The sequence below is a fragment of the Macaca mulatta genome, chromosome X (assembly GCF_049350105.2).
Source record: "Macaca mulatta isolate MMU2019108-1 chromosome X, T2T-MMU8v2.0, whole genome shotgun sequence".
NCBI lineage: Eukaryota > Metazoa > Chordata > Mammalia > Primates > Cercopithecidae > Macaca > Macaca mulatta.
The window spans coordinates 99,170,105-99,190,946 of record NC_133426.1 but is presented as its reverse complement, the minus strand read 5'-3'; positions in this window follow the sequence as shown (position 1 = coordinate 99,190,946).

Below are 20,842 nucleotides of genomic sequence, written 5' to 3'. Positions count from 1 at the left end.
GGAGGAAGAAATACTTCCAAACTCATTATAAGAGGTCAGTATTACCCTGATACAAAAACCAGACAAAGATACATAAAAGAAGAAAACTGTAGGCCAATATCTCTGATGAATATTGATGCAAATATCTTCAACAAAATGCTAGGAAATCAAATTCAACAATACATTAAAAAGATAGTTCATCATGACCAAGTCCAATTTATCCCTGGAATGCAAGGATGGTTCAACAAAAGCAAATCAATCAATGTGATACATCATATCAATATAATGAAGGACAGAAACTATAGTAGCATTTACATTGATACTGAAAAAGCATTTGATAAAATTTAGCATCTCTTCATGATAAACTCTCAAAAAACTGGGGATAGAAGGAATATACATCAACACAATAAAATTCATATATTACAGAACCATAGTCATGCTTCTGTAACCATAACTAATGACATGGTTTGGGTCTGTGTAGGGAAAAATTGCAAGTCTTTCCTTCAAGATTGATATGGTTTAAGTCTGAATGGGGAAAAACTGAAAGCCTTTCCTCTGAGATTGGAAACACAATAAGGATGCCCACTTTCACCATTGTTATTGAACATAGTACTGGAATCCCTAGCTAGAACAATCAGACAAGAGAAAGATATAAATGGCATCGAAATTGCAAAGGATGAAGTCAATTTTTTCTTATTTGCAGATGATATGATTTTATATTTGAAAAAACCCAAAGACTCCACAAAAATAATGATTAGAACTAATAAATTCAGTTAAGTTTCAGGATACAAAATCAATGTACAAAAATTAGTAGCATTTTATATGCCTGTGATAAAAATTGTGAAAGAGAAAATAAAAAGTAATCCCACTTACAATAGTCACAAATAAAATTAAATACCTAGGAATTAACAAAAGATGTGAATGATCTCTATAATAATGACAACTATAAAACACCAATGAAAGAAATTGAATAGGAAACCAAAGACATGAAAAAATATTCCATTTTCCTGGATTGGAAGAATCAACATTAGTACAATGTCCCTGCTATCCAAAAATGTCTACAGATTTAAAGCAACCCCTATCAAAATACCAAATGCATTCTTCACAGAAAAAGAAAACATTATCCTAAAATTTATATGCAGTCACAAAATATTTAGCATAGTCACAGCTAAGTAAGTAAAAAACAACAGCAACAACAAACCAGAGGAATCAAATTACCTGATTTCAAATTATACTACATAGCTTATAGTAACCAAAACAGAATGGTACTGGCATAAAAACAGACACATAGGTCAATGGAACAGAATAGATAACCCAAAAACAAATCTACAAACCTGCAGTAAACTAATTTTTTACAATGGTTCCAAGAACATGTGCCGGAGAAAAGGCAATCTCTTCAATAAATGTGCTGAGAAAATTGGATATCCATATGGAGAAGAAGGAAGCTTGAACCCTGTCTCTCATGGCATACAAAAATAAAATTAAAATAGATTAAATACTTTAAGATCTCAAACTTTGAATCTACTGCAAGAAAACTTTGGAAAAATTCTTCAAGACATTAGTCTGTGCAAAGATTTACTGAGTAATACACCACAAGCACAGGCAACCAAAGCAAGTGTAGACAAATTGGATGACATCAAGTTAATACACTTCTGCATAGCAAAGAAAATAATCAACAAAGTGAAGAGACAACTCATAGAAAGGGAAAAAATACTTGCAAACTCCCCAACTGGCAATGGATTAATAACCAGTATATACATATACTGGTTTTATACTATATATATATACACATACATGTATATAAAAGGAACTCAAACAGCTTTATAGGAAAATATCTAATAATTCAATCAAAAACGAAGAAAATATTTAAATACACATTTCTCAAAAGAAGACATACAAATAGCATGCAGGCATATGAAAACGTGCTCACCATCCCTGATCATCAGAAAAATGCAAATCAAAACCACAATGAGGTATCATTTCACCCCAGGTAAAATGGCTTATTTCAAAAGACAGGCAATAGCAAATGCTGGCAAGGATGTGGAGAAAAGAGAATCCTCATACACTCTTGATTGGAATGTAAATTACCACAGCCATTATGAAGAAACAGCATGGAGGTTCCATAAAAAACACTAAAAATAGAGCTACCATATGACCCAGCAATCTTACTGCTGGGCATACATTCAAAAATAAGGAAAGTCAGTATGTAAAAAAGATATCTGCATTCCCATGTTTGTTGCAGTACCATTCACAATAGCCAAGATTTGGAATCAACCTAAGTGCCATCAAAAGATTAATGGATAATAAAATGGGGGAACTTATAAAAAAAAAAAAAGGTGCATAAAAAATGAGATTCAGGCATTTGTGAGAACATGGATGGATCTAGAGATAATTATGTTGAGTGAAATAAGACAGGCACGGAAAGAAAATCGTCTCATGTTCTCACATGAACATAATTAATTATCCTTCTACCCTCTCTGTCCATGAGTACAATAAAAATAATTGTACTCATGGACAGAGAGGGTAGAAGGATAGTTACTAGATGCTCGAAAGAGTGGCTGATGGATTTGATATTAGGTGTGTAATATGGTTTGGGTCTAGGTCTCCACCCAAATCTCACATAGATTTGTAATTCTAAAGTTGGTAGAGGGGCCTAGTGGGAGGTGATTGAATCATTGGGAACTCTTTTCTCCTTGCTCTTCTCATGACAGTGAGTGAGTTTTCATGAGATCTGGTTGTTTAAAAGTTTGTAGCACCTCCTCCTGCTCCCTCTTTCTCCTTCTCTGGCCATGTAAGACATGTCTCCTTCATCTTCACCTTCTGCCATGATTTTAAGTTCCCTGAGGCATCCCAAGCCATGCTTCCTGTACAGCCTAAAGAACCATGAGCCAATTAAATCTCTTTTCTTTATAAATTACCTGGTCTCAGTTTCTTATAGCAAAGCAAGAATGGACTCACATTGCTCAATACAGAAAATCAGAGTTAGAAAGTCAGACATTCCTATAAAGATACCTGAAAATGTGGAGCCCACTTTGGAACCTAGTAATGGGCAGAAGTTGGAACAGTTTGGAGGGCTCAGAAGAAGACAGGAAAATGAGAGAAAATTTGGAACTTCCTTTAGACTTATTAAATTGTTGTGACCAAAATGCTGATAGTGATATGGACAAAGAAGTCCAGGCTGAGATGGTCTCAGATGAAGATGAGGATCGTGTTGGGAACTGGAGTAAAAGTCATCCTTTCTGTGCTTTTACAAAGAGCCTGGAAGCATCATGTCCCTGCTCTAGGTATCTGTGAAACTTTGAAGTTGACAGAGATGATTTATAGTATCTGACAGAAGAAATTTTCAAGCTGCAAAGTGTTCAAGAAGTGACTGGCAGCTTCTAACAACATGTGCTCATATGCATTAGCAATGAAATGATCTGAAACTGGAACATATACTTAAAAGGAAAGTACAGCATAAAAGTTTGGAAAATTTGAAATCTGAACAAATTGTCAGAAAGGAAAATTCATTTTCTGGGAAAGAATTTAAGCCTGCTAGAGAAATTTGCATAAGTAAAGAGGAGCTGAAAGAATAGCAAAGACAATGGGGAAAACACCTTGAAGGAACTTCAGAAACCTTCGTGGCAGCCCCTGCCATCTCAGGCCCAGAGGCCTAAGAGGAAACATTGGTTTTGTGGGCCAGGCCCAATGCTCTGCTTCACTGTGCAACCTTGGGGCACTGCTGCCTCTATCCCCGTTCCTTCAGCTCCCACTGTGGCTCAAAGGGCTCCAGGTCCATCCAGACCACTGCTTTAAAGGGTGCAAGCCATAAGCCTTGATGGCTTTCACATGGTGTTAAACCTGTGGGTTCACAGAGGGCAAGAGTTAAGGCTTGGAAGCCACTGCCTAGATTTCAGAGGATGTATAGAAATGCCTGGATGTCCAGGCAGAGGTCTGCTGAAGGGGCAGAGCCCTCATGGAGAACCTCTGCTAGAGCAGTGTGAAGAGGAAATGTGGGATTGGAGCCCATACATAGAGTCTCCACCGGAGAACTGCCTAGTGGAGCTATGAGAAGAGGGCAACCATCTTCCAGACCTCAGAATGGTAGAACTGCCAACAGCTTGCACTGTGCACCTGAAAAAGCCACAGACACTCAATGCCAGCCCAAGAAGCAGCCAAGGTGTCTTTACGCTGAAGAGCAACAGGAGTGGAGATGTCCAAGGCTTTGGGAGCCCACCCCTTGAATTAGTATGGCCTGGATGTGAGACATGGAGTTAAGGGAGATCATTTTGGAGTTTTAAGATTTGATGATTGCCCTGCTGGGTTTCAGACTTGCATGGAACCTGTAGCCCCTTTGTTCGGGCTGATTTGTCCCTTTTTGAATAGGTGTATTTACCAATGCCTGTACCCCCATTGTATTTAAGAAGTAGCTAACTTGCTTTTGATTTTACAGGTTCATAGGCTGAAGGGACTTTCTTTGTCTCAGATAAGACTTTAGACTTTGGACTTTTGAGTTAATGCTGGATTGAGTTAAGACTTGGAAAGGCATAATTGTGTTTTGAAATGTGAGAAGGACATGAGATTTAGGGAGAACCAGGGGTGGAATGATAGGGTTTGTGTCTGTGTTCCTGTCCAAATCTCATGTCAAATTTTAATCATAATGTTGAATGAGGGGCTGAGTGAAAGGTGATTGGATCATGGGGGTGGATATACTCCTTGCTTTTTTTTATAGTAAGTGAGTTTTCACAATATCTGTCTGTTTAAAGATGTATATCCCTGTTCTAACCCCCCTCCTCCTGTTTTGACCATGTACGATGTACCTCTTTCATCTTCACCTTCCACCATGATGGTAAGTTTTTGGGGGCCTTCCAAGCCGTGCTTCCTACCTGCAGAACTGTGAGCCAATTAAACCTCTTTTCTTCATAAATTACCCAGTTTCATTTTTTATAGCAATGAGAGAATGGACTAATACAATGTTACAGAGAGGTAGCAAGAATGACTTTGAGGATTTTGGCCTGAAAAGATGGGTGATTAGATGTTATTTACTATGCTGGACAATGCTTCATGGTAAGAAAGTTTTATTGTTGTTTTTTGTTTTTTGTGTGTGTTTGTGGTGGTGAAATAACAAATTTACACTGAGACTCTTCCAATCCTTCTAAAATCTTTGTAAGTATTTTCCCATATTACATCTCGTATTTTTAAACAACAACAACAACAAAAAATGAAAAGAGTATTTACATTCCAAAAGTGTTAAGAGAATCATATAGATCTGCTTTCCTATTAAAATACTGTATGAAAACAAAACTCTATTTACCAAATTCTGGAATGGAAATTAAAAACAAATTAAGACCTAAAAAATATACACTAAAATCATACTACATAAATATGTAAAGTATATATATTTATGTTGGGCTCCCTAAAAGCATATGCTGGAATGGGAGATTTTTTTTTTAAGGAGTGCTTATAGGGGATACCTATAAGGAAGTGAGGGAGGCAGGATAGGAAAATAAAAGAGGTTATGCAAAGATGTGTTTTCCAAATGAAGTCCAGCCTCAGTCTGATCCCACAGGGAAATCTGAAATGTAAATTTTACCTCACATTTGGCCCCATTGTCTTTTGAGGCAAGGGTGTGAGCTTTTATACTCCTGTTCCACTAATTAAGTGCCGACCTGGGTGGAAGACACAACTCAGTCACTTCTGCTGGAGTTGGCTCCAATCTTTCAAAGACAATCTTCCAGTTAGGGTTGTAAATAAGAGTTGTTAGCAGCACAGGCAGTAGCTGTGAAAAGGTATTTCCAGACTGTCAACAAAGGCTGCTACAAAAGTTAAAGATAATTCAGTTAAGAGAAAATATATGGAAGAAATAACTCTACTAGAAAAGAAAAAAGTTAATTAAAATGGTAATGTAGTATCTTTACTTTTCACCAATTACATTAACATATATTTGAAAATGTTTATTTGCATTACTGAAATGTGGCAAAGCAGGTTCACTTATACATTGCTAATATCATTGTAAATTATTAGAAATATTTTGGAACTATGTATATTTGGAATCTTAGAATGCTTAATGCTTTCAATCTGACAGTACAACCTATCGCATTATTTACCTTAGTCAATAATTCAAAATATAAAAACTATCATGTGGATGAGGTTGTTCATCACAGTATTATTTATAGTAAGACCAATTGGAAAGATATTTGAGTCTTTAACAACATAGAGTATCGCTACATAAATTTTTTGTACATTCACTGGACACACTATTTTTAATTATTAAAAACACAGTTTTGTAGGTTATATTGCAAAACAGAATAGTGCTTATTATACAAAATAAAATTAGAAAAAAAAGCAGCATATGAAAGCACAAGTGTGCTATGATTTCCATAATATCAGGGGCTATGTTTGGGTGATTTTATTATGAGTGACTTATTTTTGTTTCTCAAATTGTCTGTTATGCATTTCTATTTCTATGATATAAGTAAGGCTATTTTAAAAGGAAAAAAGAATTATCTTTTAAAAATAATGTATGATTCTTAGATGTTTAACCCCCGGACCTATTAGTGAGCAGTTAAAGATTTGTTTATAAAACCTTTCCAAAATAGGTGGCTCAAACTAGCTTTATTTTTATAAGCACTGTACTGTGTGATGATGAAAAATAGGATGCTTTCTAGGTTCAATCTAGCATTTAGGGAGTTCTCACTTCTCTGAATGTTCACATTACTCTGTTAATGCACCTTCATTCATTTAACCATTCAAAAACACTTCCACAGGTCTACCATGTGCAATATATTGTGGTCACTGTTAAAAACATAAAGCAAAATATGAGAGACTTTACCTTGAGGAGCTCATAGATCAGTGGAGGGAAAACAACTAAAATGGGGTAAGTGCCAGAGGAGAAATAAGACCAGATATTACTGGAACAAAGGAAAAAGAGCAAGGATGGTTAGGTGTCATGTCTTTGAATCGTTACAATTCTATTATCCAATGTCTCTATCGTTGTATGTGTCTGATATAACAGTTCTTTCAGCACTCTCACTTGACAGCTTTCTGGGTGCATGATTCCATAAATAAGTTTTGTAATCAGAGAATATTCTAATTCTTTAACTTCATAATTTTCAGGTTAATGAGTACTTTTTTTCTAATATTCTATAACTGCTACCAGATGATTCTGATTCTCTATTTGTGTTTCTTGAAAATACTGTTGTCTTTCTATTAATATCATCTAAAGATCCATGAAATGGAATTAAAATACTGTTAGATTAATAGCAAATGAAAGACTGAGACACAAAGAGAAGGGTAGGTTCTTTGGTTTGTAAGTCATAAAAGTAAAATTCAAGATTATTTTAAAAGTAGTTATTATATATGGATTTAGAGTTAGGACGGGATTCAGGGTTGGTTGGATGCAGAGATGTGTGATACTACCAGGATTGCAGCTAGGTTTTTCTGTAATTCTCTTGGCTCCTCCCTTCTCTCATGTGGGCTTTATTCTCAGGCTGACGACTCTCATTCCAGTGAGGCCTCAGACTGCAGCCCCCAGGTCTACACTCTTATGAGAGATGAGGGCAGCTTTCTTCCAAATATTGAACAAAAACTCTTATGATTAGACTTTCTCAGTCATGTTGTGATATGCTTAGGCTTTGTGTCCTCACCCAAATGATATCTCGAATTATAATCTCCATAATCACCACATGTCAAGGGTGAAACCAGGTGGAGGTAATTGAATCATGTGGGCAGTTTCCACCATGCTGTTCTCATGATAATGAGTGAGTTCTTACGAGATCTGATGCTTTTATAAGGGGCTCTTCCTCCTTTGCTCAGCACTTCTCCTTCCTACTGCCTTGTGAAGAAGGTGCCTTGCTTCTCCTTCACCTCCCGCCATGATTATAAGTTTCCTGAGGCCTCCCCAGCCATGCTGAACTGTGAGTCAATTAAACCTCTTTGCTTTATGAATTACTCAGTCTCAGCCAGTTCTTTATAGCAGTATGAAAATGAACTAATACATATTGTAATCACCCAATGGGCTTACTTTGCCAGCTGCTCAGATAAAGCTGATTAACCAAGAAAGGGAAATTGCAATAGACAAAGAGTTGAGCTAGCTAACTGAGAGAACAGAGTTTTATTATTACTCAAATAATCTTCCCCAAAAATTCAGAGGCTAGGGTTACTTAAGAATAGTTTGGTGGGCAGGGGGCTAGGAAATGGGGAATCCTGATTGGTTGAGTTGGGGATGAAATCATAGGGTGTTGAAGCTGTCCTCTTGCACTGAGTTGGTTCCTGAGGGTGGGGAGCATAAGACAAAAAATCAAATGAGCCGGTTTACCATTCTGAATGACACCAACTTATCCAACAAAATTCTAGGTCTGAAAACTACCTTAAACACCAATCTTAGATTTTATAATAGTTATGTTATCTATAAGGTCAATCGTGAGGTTAGGAATCTTGTGGCCTCTGACTGCATGACTCCTGAGCCGTAATTTCTAGTCTTCTAGGTAATTTGTTGGTTTCATAAAGGCAATTTTGTCCCTAAGCAAGGAGGGGATATGTTTTGGGTAGGGACCATTATATTTGTTTTAAAGTTAAACTATAAACTAAATTCCTCCCAAACTTAAGTTGGCCTACACACAGGTATGAACAAGGGACGTTTGGAGGCTAGAAGCCAGATGGAGTTGGATAGTCCAGACTTCTTTCACTGCCATAATTTTTTCACCGTTATAATCTTTGCAAAGACAGTTTCTATGTACCCACACTGCATAAGTAATATTGACAAAATAAATTACTTGAAAAAGTAAGTTCCCACTGTTGTTACTGGGTATAGCATTAATCCAATCTATATTAAATAGCTATGACAAAATGGAAAGGGATGAAACAAATGATAGAGTGATGAGCAATCTGCCCAATAGAAGCTGACCTAATATATGATACGTACTATGTGTTCAATAAATATTGGTTTTACTTTACTTAGTTTCCCTTACACAGCTAATGCTTACAATTGTAAGGGGTAAAAAATCTATACAAAGGCTTTGATGCAAGAGGAAAAAAAGATATTCAAGGCAATAGCATTCTTTATACAATGATGCATAAATGCAAAATATTAGTTACAACACTATAACTTGATTTATAAATTTTATCTTCACCTTGTATTTTAAAGCCAATACATTTTAAGTACAGAAGAAAAAGATTCTGAAAGAAGTGTGGAAAAAGGGTGGGCGGCATAGTGTTTCCTAAGTGGAACATATTTTTAACCTGTTCTATCTACCATGTGTGGAAATTGTATTTCTGACTAGAATTTCTCAATTTGCTTTTCTATTTATGCATTTAAGCAATATTCTTTCTACCTTTCTACACCAAATTGAAATTTGACATATTGAATTTCCTTTGTTAAGTTTTTTTATATTATATAATGGTCAATAGAGTTGTGAAGTCTATTCAACCATGGAAATGCCTGGCAACTCTCTGTATATGTGAGAATGCTTTTAGTACCACATTATTACTCAACATTCATTTTCCTGGAGTTTCCTGCTAATTGACTCTCAAATCATTAAGAGAAGAGTAGTCATTAGTTGATTGTACTTTTATTTTATCGATATAATTGCTTAAATGTGTCACTTATTATTTGCTTAAGGGTAAGATCAAATAAAACATTTTTTCACTCTTCCTGATGACCCAGTTCTGAAAACTTCAAGTCTATGCAAATGTAGTATTTATAACAAATTCTTTTAGACAAGCACCTTCTGAAAAAGATGCAATCAATTTCAGCCTTTAGGAATTTTGAGCTATTAGGAAGTCTGGCATAGCACTAATAAAATAGAACTACTTAGAGTCAAATCTTATTTCTGATGCTGCTAAATGAGAACTTAAAGCTTAACATAATAGACAATTTAGCATATAAATGTTTCACATAAAAGCAAGATGCTGGCAATTCAAAGCAGTAAATGCTAACCTTCAGGCAAGCTGTTAGTGAAGTGTTAAAGGCCCCTGAAATTTTAATGAATTAGCTTATACTAAGAATTTCCTATACTGACTATCTTTTCTGATTTTATCCATTCCTGCTCTAATGCCCAACTACAGAAGGAGAGATTTAAAAAGTTCATCCTGAATAATTGAACTTTTCATTGAATTATTTTCACAAGAGATTGAATGCATTCTTTTCCCCTTAATGTTTGTGTTTGCACCTGTCATCTATTCTGATAACTCCCTAAGTTCTAGTGGCAATCTATTCCCTAGGACCAAGAGAAGGAATGAATTATCTTTCTGAACTTGGAGAGCCACTTTCAGTACAAGCATAACACAGCATTTTTATAATCCAAATAATACAAAGATGGCTGTATTTCTTCCTCATTTTTGTAAGCAGATATATATCATGGTCACATCTACCCAGGAGAACTTTGCTAGCTGCTGTAACCCTCGGGGGAGATAAAAATGTCTTGGTAGTGAACTTCATTGAAATGGAAACCCAGTTTAAAGTAGACTTCATCGGGTCTCCAGAGGAGATTCTTGCATGTGGATAGAAACTCTGAAAACTCAAGGGCTTCCAAAATATAAAGAAAAAAAAAAGTCCATGCTCTCTGCAGCCATTCATGCTATTGTCTGACCCTTTCTTGTAAAATTTTTCTCTTGTTTGTCTGAGTCTTCGCCATCCTATTAGTTTCTTAACAATTTTACTGAACTTTGTGTCTTCTTCTCCATTGTCTTCGACTTCATAAATTTAAATACTCTCTCACCTTTACCCTTTTCCCACTTTGCCCCTCTTTACATTTTCTTTCTTTTCCTGTGTTTATTCCATTCACTCCCAGAGTGCTTCAGTTATACCTATAAAATTGACTCCAAATTGTATGTCAAGCCCTCCTTATAATTTGAGCTTTGGAAACCATTTTTAACTCCTCATACCTGAATAATTAATAAACTCAACGTTTTAAAACTTAGCATGTCATCTTTTATTTTTCTCTTTTTTTAAAATACATTTTTTCAACTTTTATTTTCTATTCAGGGGATATATGTGTAGGTTTGCTACTCTGGTATATTGCCTATATTGCATAATGCTGAGTTGTGATTATGTATGATCCCACCACCCAGGTACTGAACATCGTACCCAATAGACAGTTTTTCAACCCTTGCCCCCTGCCTTGTAATCCCCATTTTTATTGTTGCCGTCTTTATATCCATGAGTACTCAATGTTTACCTCCCACTTATAAGTAAGAACATGTGGTATTTGGTTTTCTGTTCCTGTGCTTAATATAACAGCCTCCAACTGCATCCATGCTTCTGCAAAGGACATGATTTTATTATTTTTATGGCTGCATAGCATTCCATGGTGTATATGTACCACATTTTCTTTATCCAATCCACCATCATGGACAGGTTGATTGGATGCGTTTGCTTTTGTGAAAAGTGTGATAATGAACATGGGAGTAAGTGTGTGTGTTTTTTGTAGAAAACTTTGTTTTCTTATGGATGTATACCCAATAATGGGATTGTTGGACTGAATGGTAGGTCTGTTTTAAGTTCTTACAGAAATATCCAAATTGCTTTTCACAGTGATTGAACTAATTTACATTTTCACTAACAGCATAAAAGCATTCCCTTTTCTCTGCAGTCTTACCAACGTCTGTTTGTTGTTGAGATGGAGACTCACTGCTGGAGTGCAGTGGCATGATCTTGGCTTGCTGTAATCTCCACCTCCCAGGTTCAAGTGATTCGCCTGCCTCAGCCCCCAAGTATCTGGGATTACATACGTGTGCAACCACACCTGGCAAATTTTTGCATTTTTAGTAGAGATGGGGTTTCACCATGTTGGCCAGGCTGGTCTCGAACTCCCGACCTAAAGCGATCTGCCCACCTCGGCATCCCGAAGTGCTGTGATTACAAGCATGAGCCACCGTGCCTGGCCCTGTTGTTTTTTGACTTTTAATAGTAGCCATTCTGACTGGTGTGAGATAGTACCTTACTGTGGTTTTGATTTACATATCACTAATAATTATTGATATTGAGCATTTTTTCATGTCTGTTGGATGCTCGTATGTCTTATTTTGAGAAATGTCAGTTCACATCATTTCCCCAGTTATTTTTTTTTTGTCTTTTGCTTGTTCAATTGTGTAAGTTCCTTATAAATTTTAGATATTAGATCATTGTCAGATACATAGTTTTAAAATATTTTTCCCCATTTTGTAGGTTGTCTGTTTACTCTGTTGGTAGTTTCTTTTGCTGTGCAGAAGCTGTTTAGTTTAATTGCATTCCATTTGTCATTGCTTGTTTTAGTTGCAAATACTTTACAGAACTTAATAATAAATTATTTCCCAAGGCTGGTCCAGAATGGTGTTTCTTAAGCTTCCTTTTAGGATTCTTACAGTTTCAGGTCTTACATTTAAATATTTAATCCATCTTGAGTTATTTTTTTGTATATGGTATAAGGAAGGGGTTGAGTCTTATTCTTCTGCATATGGCTAGCTGGTTATACCAGCACAATTTATTGAATAGGGAGTCCTTATTCATCATTTATTCTTATGGACTTTGTCAAACATCAGATGGCTGTAGGTGTGGAGCTTTATTTCTAGGTTCTCTATTCTGTCACTGGTCTATGTATCTGCTTTTGTAGCAGTAGCATGCTTTTTGTTTACTGTAACCTTATAGTATAGTTTGGTAATGTAAAGTCTGGTAATGTGATGTCTCTGGCTTCGTTTTTTTTTTTTTTTTTTTTTTGCTCAGGGTTCCTTTGGCTATACAGGATTTTCTTGCTTGTTTGTTTGTTAGTTTCACATAAATTTTAGAATAGTTTTTTTCCTAATTCTAGTTCTGTGAAAAATGACGTTGGTAGTTTGATAGAAACAGTGTTGAATCTGTGCATTGCTTTGGGGAGTATGGCCATTTTAATGATATTGATTTTTCTTATCCATGAGCATGAAATATTTTTCCATTCATTTGCATCATCTATGTTTAGTAGTTCTCCTTGTAGAGATCTTTCACCTTAGATTGCAAGGGACTCAATAAGATCCAGCAAAAGTTTGAAAACCAACACAAAAAAGTTCTAAAGCAATCAGGGAAATGAAGGAAAAGGTAGACATTTTAAAAAGGAATCCATCAGAGCTTCTGGAATTGAAAAAACTAATGAAGAAATTTCAAAATACAATTGAAAGCTTTACCAATTGACTACATTTTTTAGAGTTTTAGGTTCACAGCAAAATTAAGTGGAAGGTACAGGGAGTTCCTATATACTCTGTGCACCATATATGCACTCTCTCTATCCTTATCAATATCCTCCATCACAGTGGTACATTTGTTACAATTGGTGAACATGCATTAAAACATCATTATCACCAAAGTACATAGTTTAAATTAGGGTTAACTCTTGGTGTTGGGTGTTCTATGGGTTTGGGCAAGTTTATTATGACATAGTTTCACCATCATAGTATTATTATCGAGTAGTTTTACCGCCCTAAAAATTATCTGTGCTCTACCTATTGATCCCTCCCTGCCCTCTAACTCCTTGAAACCACTAATATTTTTACCATCTCAGTAGTATTGCCTTTTCCACATGTTAGAATCATAAAATATGTGGGAATCATAGAATATGTAGCCTTTTCAAGTTGGCCTCTTTCACTTAGTATTACACATTTAAGTTTCCTCCATGTCTTCTCATGGCTTGATAGCTCTTTTTTTTTTTTGAGACGGAGTCTCGCTCTGTGATCTGGCCTGGAGTGCAGTGGCCGGATCTCAGCTCACTGCAAGCTCCGCCTCCCGGGTTTACGCCATTCTCCTGCCTCAGCCTCACGAGTAGCTGGGACTACAGGCGCCCGCCACCTCGCCCAGCTAGTTTTTTGTATTTTTTTAGTAGAGATGGGGTTTCACCATGTTAGCCAGGATGGTCTCGATCTCCTGACCTCGTGATCCGCCCGCCTCGGCCTCCCAAAGTGCTGGGATTACAGGCTTGAGCCACCGCGCCCGGCTGATAGCTCATTTATTTTTAGCCTTGGACAATATTTCAGTGTATGCATGTGTGGCAGTTTATTTATTCATCTATCTACTGAAGAGCATCTTGGTTGCATCTAAGTTCTGGTAATCATGAACAAATCTACTTCTAAACATCCATGGGCAGGTTTTTGTGTGGATGTACATTTCCAACTCTTTGGGTAAATACCAAAGAGTGTGATTGATAGATCATATGATAAGAGTATGTTTACTTTGGTAAGAAACTGCCAAACTGTCTTCCTAAGTGGTGGCACCATTTTGCATTCCCATCAGCAATGCATGAGAGTTCCTGTTCGTCCCCATCTTCACCTGTGGTGCTGTCAGTGTTCTGCATTTTGTCCAGTCTAATAGGTGTGTAGTGGTATCTCATTATCATTTTACTTTGCATTTCCCTGATGACATGTGATGGGGAATATCTTTTCATGTGTTTATGTGTCATCTGTATATTTTTTATGGAGGTATCTGTTAAGATCTTCATCAGTTTTTAGTGAGGTCATCTTTCTTTAAAAAACCAGTAAACAATAGTAAAGTGCCAAGCAGTGTTCTAGGTGTTTTACATAAATTAAGGTGTACATTCTTGCAACAACCTTCTGAAGGTATTATTTTTTAACGTCATTCCTATTTTAGAGATGGAGAAACAGAGCTACAGAAAGTTTTAGTGGCTATCACAGTTGGCAAATAGTAGAGCCAGGATTTTAGATTGAGCAATCTAGTGCTACAGTTAAGACTACTTTGCTTTGTTATATCTCATGATTTCCCTTACCACCTTTTTTTTTTTAATGATTTTATTGTCATTGTCCTCACACCAACCCTTATAATCAATTTTGATTTTTTTCACACCGCACCCAACTTCTCACATCAAATCAGTTGCAAGTAAACAAGTTTTGTACTTCTACCACTTCAGATTTGTTTTCCTTTTTTTTTTTTTTTTATTATCAGTAGCAGGACTCCTTTCCTGTCTCCAATTTAGGACTAAAGAGATTAATGTTTCTACAGCACAATTTTAATGCACTTTCTGATTTTTATTTACCATAGGGTGGAAAAAGACTTTCAATCTTGAATTTATAGCTCTCCACAATATGGGCCCTAACTACTTTTCTAAGATTATTTATTATATTTCTAATACACTAGCTCCATATATCAGCCATACTGAACTGAACTATTCATTCCTGTGTGGAAACCTCCTCATTGAAGTCTATCCCTAATCTCAGAGCTCTTCATTTTCTGGTCCTCATGCACATAAGTATAATCTGTTTGTTAATTCTTGACTTTACTAATTACAACTCAGCCACTAGCACTATTGATCACCAATATGCAGGGTCAGTCATGATCATTTTAGGTGTCAAAATTAACAAACTAACTGATACATAAAGAGTGTTATTTCGTGGTAAGAAATATAAATAATTAATAAAAAGAAATATAAATGGTCATAAACCAATGAAATATTCAACATTGTTTATAATAAAATAAATTTATGTTAAAACAATTGGCAGGGGTATTTGAGATAGTAAACCCCATAAATGTATGATAGTACTTACCATCTAAATTGCTTCAGACTTTTGGAAATCAGTTTATGAATCTGAAACAAAGATTATAATAACAAACAAAGAAGAAATGTGTAAATATCCATCACTATGACAGTCATCAAATTAAACATGGTATATATGTTTTATTCAGTGTTATCTAATATTTAAGAATAACAAACTACATTTATATGTACTGAAATTGAAAGGTATCTAAGACAGATTGTCAAGTGGAAAAGCCAAGTTGCAGAATGATACACATCATATTTGTTTCAATATATACAGACAAAATACCTGGTACCCTGTTACTATTGCCCTCTTGTATATATTCTTTTGAGAAACATCTATTCAAATATTTTGCCCATATTTTAATCTCATTATTTGTCTTTTTATTATTAAGTTATAAGAGTTATGATTTGCAAATATCTTCTCCCACACTTTTTCCCATTCTGTGGCCTATATTTTTACTTACTTGATGGTATCATTTGTAGCACAAAAGTTTAATTTTGATGAAGTCCAGTTTATCTATTTTTTCTATGCTCATTCACAATAGGTACAGAAGAGTTTGGATTAGTAAAAGAGGCCTTGCTCTAATGTGCAAATACTTTTAAAGTCTATGCTTGTATTTTATTTAATAATATTCAAATAGCCAAAACAATTCACATGACCAAGGTGAAATTTAAAGGGTACAAATATAGATTCAACTTCTTAATGGTAGGAGCTACTTAATTTTGTGACTGATTGTGATAATCTATCACATCCTTTAAAAAGTGAGACTTCCACTGTGATTTTTCATCCCATAACTGACAACCAGGAAACTGATGCTTCTTTTAGCCCAGTTCACTATGCCTTTTTGGAAACTAGAAATCATACTTTTGGCTTTTCACTCTCAAGAGTCAAAAGAACAGTTATATTGCCTTTGGCTCATCTATAACTAGCTTGTCCTATTACCTACCACTAAGAATTCAACATGCTTTTAGAATGAACCACTTCAGATATAACATTTTCCTGTTACTATACCTTTTAAAGGATACCTATTTAGCTTGTCTTATAGTTATATATACTTTCCTCTGCTATTAGATTATAAGTAACTTTGATGGAGGAGATGATATATTATTTCTCTATCTATGACACTCTTTTACAAGATTCTTTTTCTTGTACTTTTCCAATATTTGTGGAAACCACTTGTCTTTTTATTCAGGTATATGGTTTGGGTATGTAGGTGTTTAATAATTATTTATTCACCACAATTACAGTTTAGATTAGGCTTGTGGGTGTTACTATAGATTTCTCATACCTGTGCAAACTCCATTAATTACCAACTTCATTCAACAGACTGGTCTAGTAGGAAGATCCGACCACTGATCTTGAATTTTATATACAGCTCTTCTGTATGTTTACTTGAAGCTATCAACTCATTGTAGCTATATTCAGATGAAGGGCATATGAAAAACATTAATGGGTTTCTACTTCCTCTTTTCTAAAAGGAAATTTCTCCGTTATTTGTTACTGATGACTCTCTCTTTCTCTTTGTCTCTCTACACAGTCATCCTCTGACATCCATCAGAGATTGCTTCTATAACCAATCCCCACAGATATGTTCCACAGGTACAAATATCCACAGGTGCTCACATCCCATATAAAATGATGAAATACTTGCATATAATCTATGCACATACTTCCATGGGCTTTGAACATACTTCCACAAAGACCAGGATGATCTATTCAATCTGTGCTTTTCTGTCATGGTTGCACACAGAGGTAAAACTGCAAAGAAGGCAATTTTTCTTGCTCCCTCCATCTGTCTACCTGGAAGATTTCCTTCAGGCTATAGCCATTTCACTGGGGTCCAAATCAAGCATAGAATCATGAACTGAAGTTACAACATGAGAAGAAAACAAAGAAGGTCCAAATAAGGAATTTGTTTCAAAACTGTTCTTTCACACTTTTACAAATAACCCCAAATAAGGAACTATTTTTTCCCTCTAGGGCAGAAATATCATTAATTCACAATGTAGGCAAAAAGCAAGATTCTAACTGCATCAGGGTAGATAACCCTAACCTCAGATTGAGGTTCCAACAAAAGGGTTAAAAAAATCTAAACCTAATATTTCTGGATCTCTCAGGCTTTGCGAGACATTTTTCTGCTGAATTTGACTGCCGTGTGCTTTCTTAAGTTTAAGAATCTATTTTCCCTTAATATTGCATATGTCTTACTCGGTGTCATCATTACCCAGATTCTCTTATGATCTATTTTTCTAATCCTAACAAATATGTTCTTAATTCATTATCTCATTTGAAGATAAATTTATTCATAACTACTTGATGTGTTTCCAACCCAAGTGTATCTGCATGTTAATAAAAATCAACATTCAATGCTTACAGGCAAATTATAAAATTTCAAGTGTTAGCCTCTCTGTAATCATTAGTCCTCTTTCTGACCCTCAAATTGCATCATTTAACTGCATCACTTACAAAGTTTACTGACAAGACTATTCCATCATAACACACATAGCATTTTTAGTTGCTCTTATATTTGTTATTTTTTGCACATACAAAGATTCTTACGATTTGATCACCAGAGATTAATTAACATAGTTTTCTTTCATTATCTGTTTCATAGACATATTTATCTTTATAGAATGAACAGCTTTGCTCCAGGGCTAGTGGAAAATAAAGTTTTGTATGTATTAATTTTTGATGAGTCTCTGTTATCACTATTTCTTCATGGAAAATGTAGGAAAGCCTCTTAGGAAACTGAGAATGAGATGCAGTCTAGTTTAGTAAACATACACTTGGGCACTGAAATCAGGTAAAGATTGAAATTTTATCACTCGTTCTCATTAGAGGTATGACACTGAATAAGTCGATTAAACTCTCCTATTCTTATAGGATAGTTTAATAAAGTAAAGTATGTACAGTGCTTGGCACACAATAAAAACTCAGTAATTGCTCACCAAAACCAAGCAAAAACAGCCACAATGAAAATTTAGAGGGCACATGGATTTCATACCTTTGTTGAAAACCAGATTGTGTCATCAACCAATTAAACTTCATTGTCCACAGCTAAAATTATATTTGTACATTAATTGCATTTTATGAAAGTAAAAGTTGAGATAGTTACTAGAACAATTCAGATTCTAGATACAAGTTCTGTTGATTTTAAATGTTTACATTTTTCATATAAAATTTGTGTCAGAACTTTGCCAATGTTTGTGTAAATCACAAACTCACCTTCATGGTTCAGTTTTCCATTCTTGATCATTCATTCAATAAATATTTATATACCATTTACTATGCATCATGACTGTATCAGTTACAAGTAGTATAAGGTTGCACAGTACATTGCTCCTTCCTTCAAGGAATGCAAGGTTTAGTAGAAGAGACACATATGTAAACAACTAATAAGAAAAAGTTGCATGTATACAAATTACTTATTACAGAAAGTGCAAATGACAAATGTCATAAAACAGGTTGACCTGATTCACGATAATGATTGTTGTAAAATAGTAAGATTCATAAAATTAGAGGTGGAGCAAGATAGTTGAAAAGAAAGCTCCACAGATTGTCCGCCTCTGCAAAGAAAACTATTTAACAAATATCTACACAGAAAAACCACCTTCACAAGAACCAAATGTCAGGTGAGCACTTATAGTAACTGGTTTTAACTTCATATAGCTGAAAGAGGCACTGAAGAGATAGAAAAAACAGTCCTGAGTGGCTGGAACCACCCCCACCCCCAGCAGCTTCAGCATGGTATGGAGAGTATCTCTGGACACTAGGAGAAAGAGAATAAAATTGTGAGGCATGGAACTCAGTGGTGCCCTATTAGAACAGAAAGGAAAATCAGACCAAACTCAGATGATGCCTGGCTACCAAGAGAGAATTTAAATCAGCCTTAGCCACAGGGGAATTGCTGATCTCTGAGGTCTGAACTTGTGTGCCTGCAAACCTCGCCATCAAGGGTTACAGTACTCTGTTTCTCCAAGTAAACTTGAAAGGTAGTCTAGGCCGTAAGGACTGCAATTCTTTGGTGAGTCCTAATGCTGAACTAAGCCCAGAGACAGTAAACTGGGGGCAAACATGACCTACTGAGACACAAGTTGGGGCAGCCCAAGGAGTGCTGACATCACCCCTCCCTTAACCCCAGGCTGCACATCTAACAGCTCCAAAAGATACTTATTCCTTATGCTTGAGGAGAGAAGAGGGAAGAATGGGGAGAACTTTGTCTTGTATCTTGGATACCAACTCAGCCACTGCAGAACAGGGCACTGGTCAGAGTCATGAGGCCGCTGTTATAGGCCCTAGTTCCAAGATGTCATTTATAGACACATCCTGGGCCAAAAGGAAACCCACTGCCTTGAAAGAAATGACTCATTCCTAGCAGCATTCATCATCCGCTAACTGAAGAGCCCTTGGACTCTGTGTAACCACAAGTTTTACCTTTGTATTACATCAAGGTCCTTGAATGAGCCTCCAAGACTAGCTGGCTTCAGGTGAGACTCAGCACATTACCAGTATTGGTGGTTATGGGCCAAAACTCCTTCTACTTGAGAAAAGCAGAGGGAAAAGTAAAGGGGGCTTTGTCTTGCACCTTAGGTACCAGCAGAACCACAGAGGGTAGAGGAATAAGCAGGCTCTTTGGATCTCTGATTCTAACATGTGACACTTGGATGGCATTTCTGGACGTGCCCTGGGTCAGAGGGGAGCCTACCACCATGCAGAAGAGTCCCAATTCTGGCAAAATTCACCACAAGCTGACTGAAGAGACCTTGGACCTTAAGATAATATCCAGGGTAGTCTGAGAGTACTCCACATGGCCTGAGGTGGAGATGGCTTCAGGGTGAGGCTCCTCTGCCTTTGGAAAGGGGAGAAAAGTGTGGAAGAACTACATCGTATGGTTTGAGTGCTAGCTCAGCTGAGATACAATAGAATGCCAGGTAGACTCCTAACATTTTTTACTCTAGCCCCTGATGCTGGGATGATACTTCTGGGCCTGGGGGACCTCACTTCCCAGAAGGGAGAGACACAGGCCTGGATGGCTTTGCTGCCTGCTGATTATAAAGCCTCAGGGCCTTGAGGAAACATATGCAGTAGCTAGGGAGTGGTTACCCCTGGCCTTGGGAGAGACTCAGTGCTGTGTTGGTTTCAGCTCTGACCCAGTACAGTCATAGTGTTGGTGGGCATAAGGGTACACGAGTAAGTTCACAGTCTTTAGGAGATGCGTGAGGTTTAGGAGGTTCAGAACAGAGAAAGACTATATGTTTGGGAGAAAGTAAGGGAAGAGAATAAAAGTTTCTTCTTGATAATCCAGAGAATTCTCTTGGATATTTTCTAATACCATCAAGGTTGTACCTCTATGAGTCTGCAAGAACGACAGCATTACTGTGCTTGATGTGCT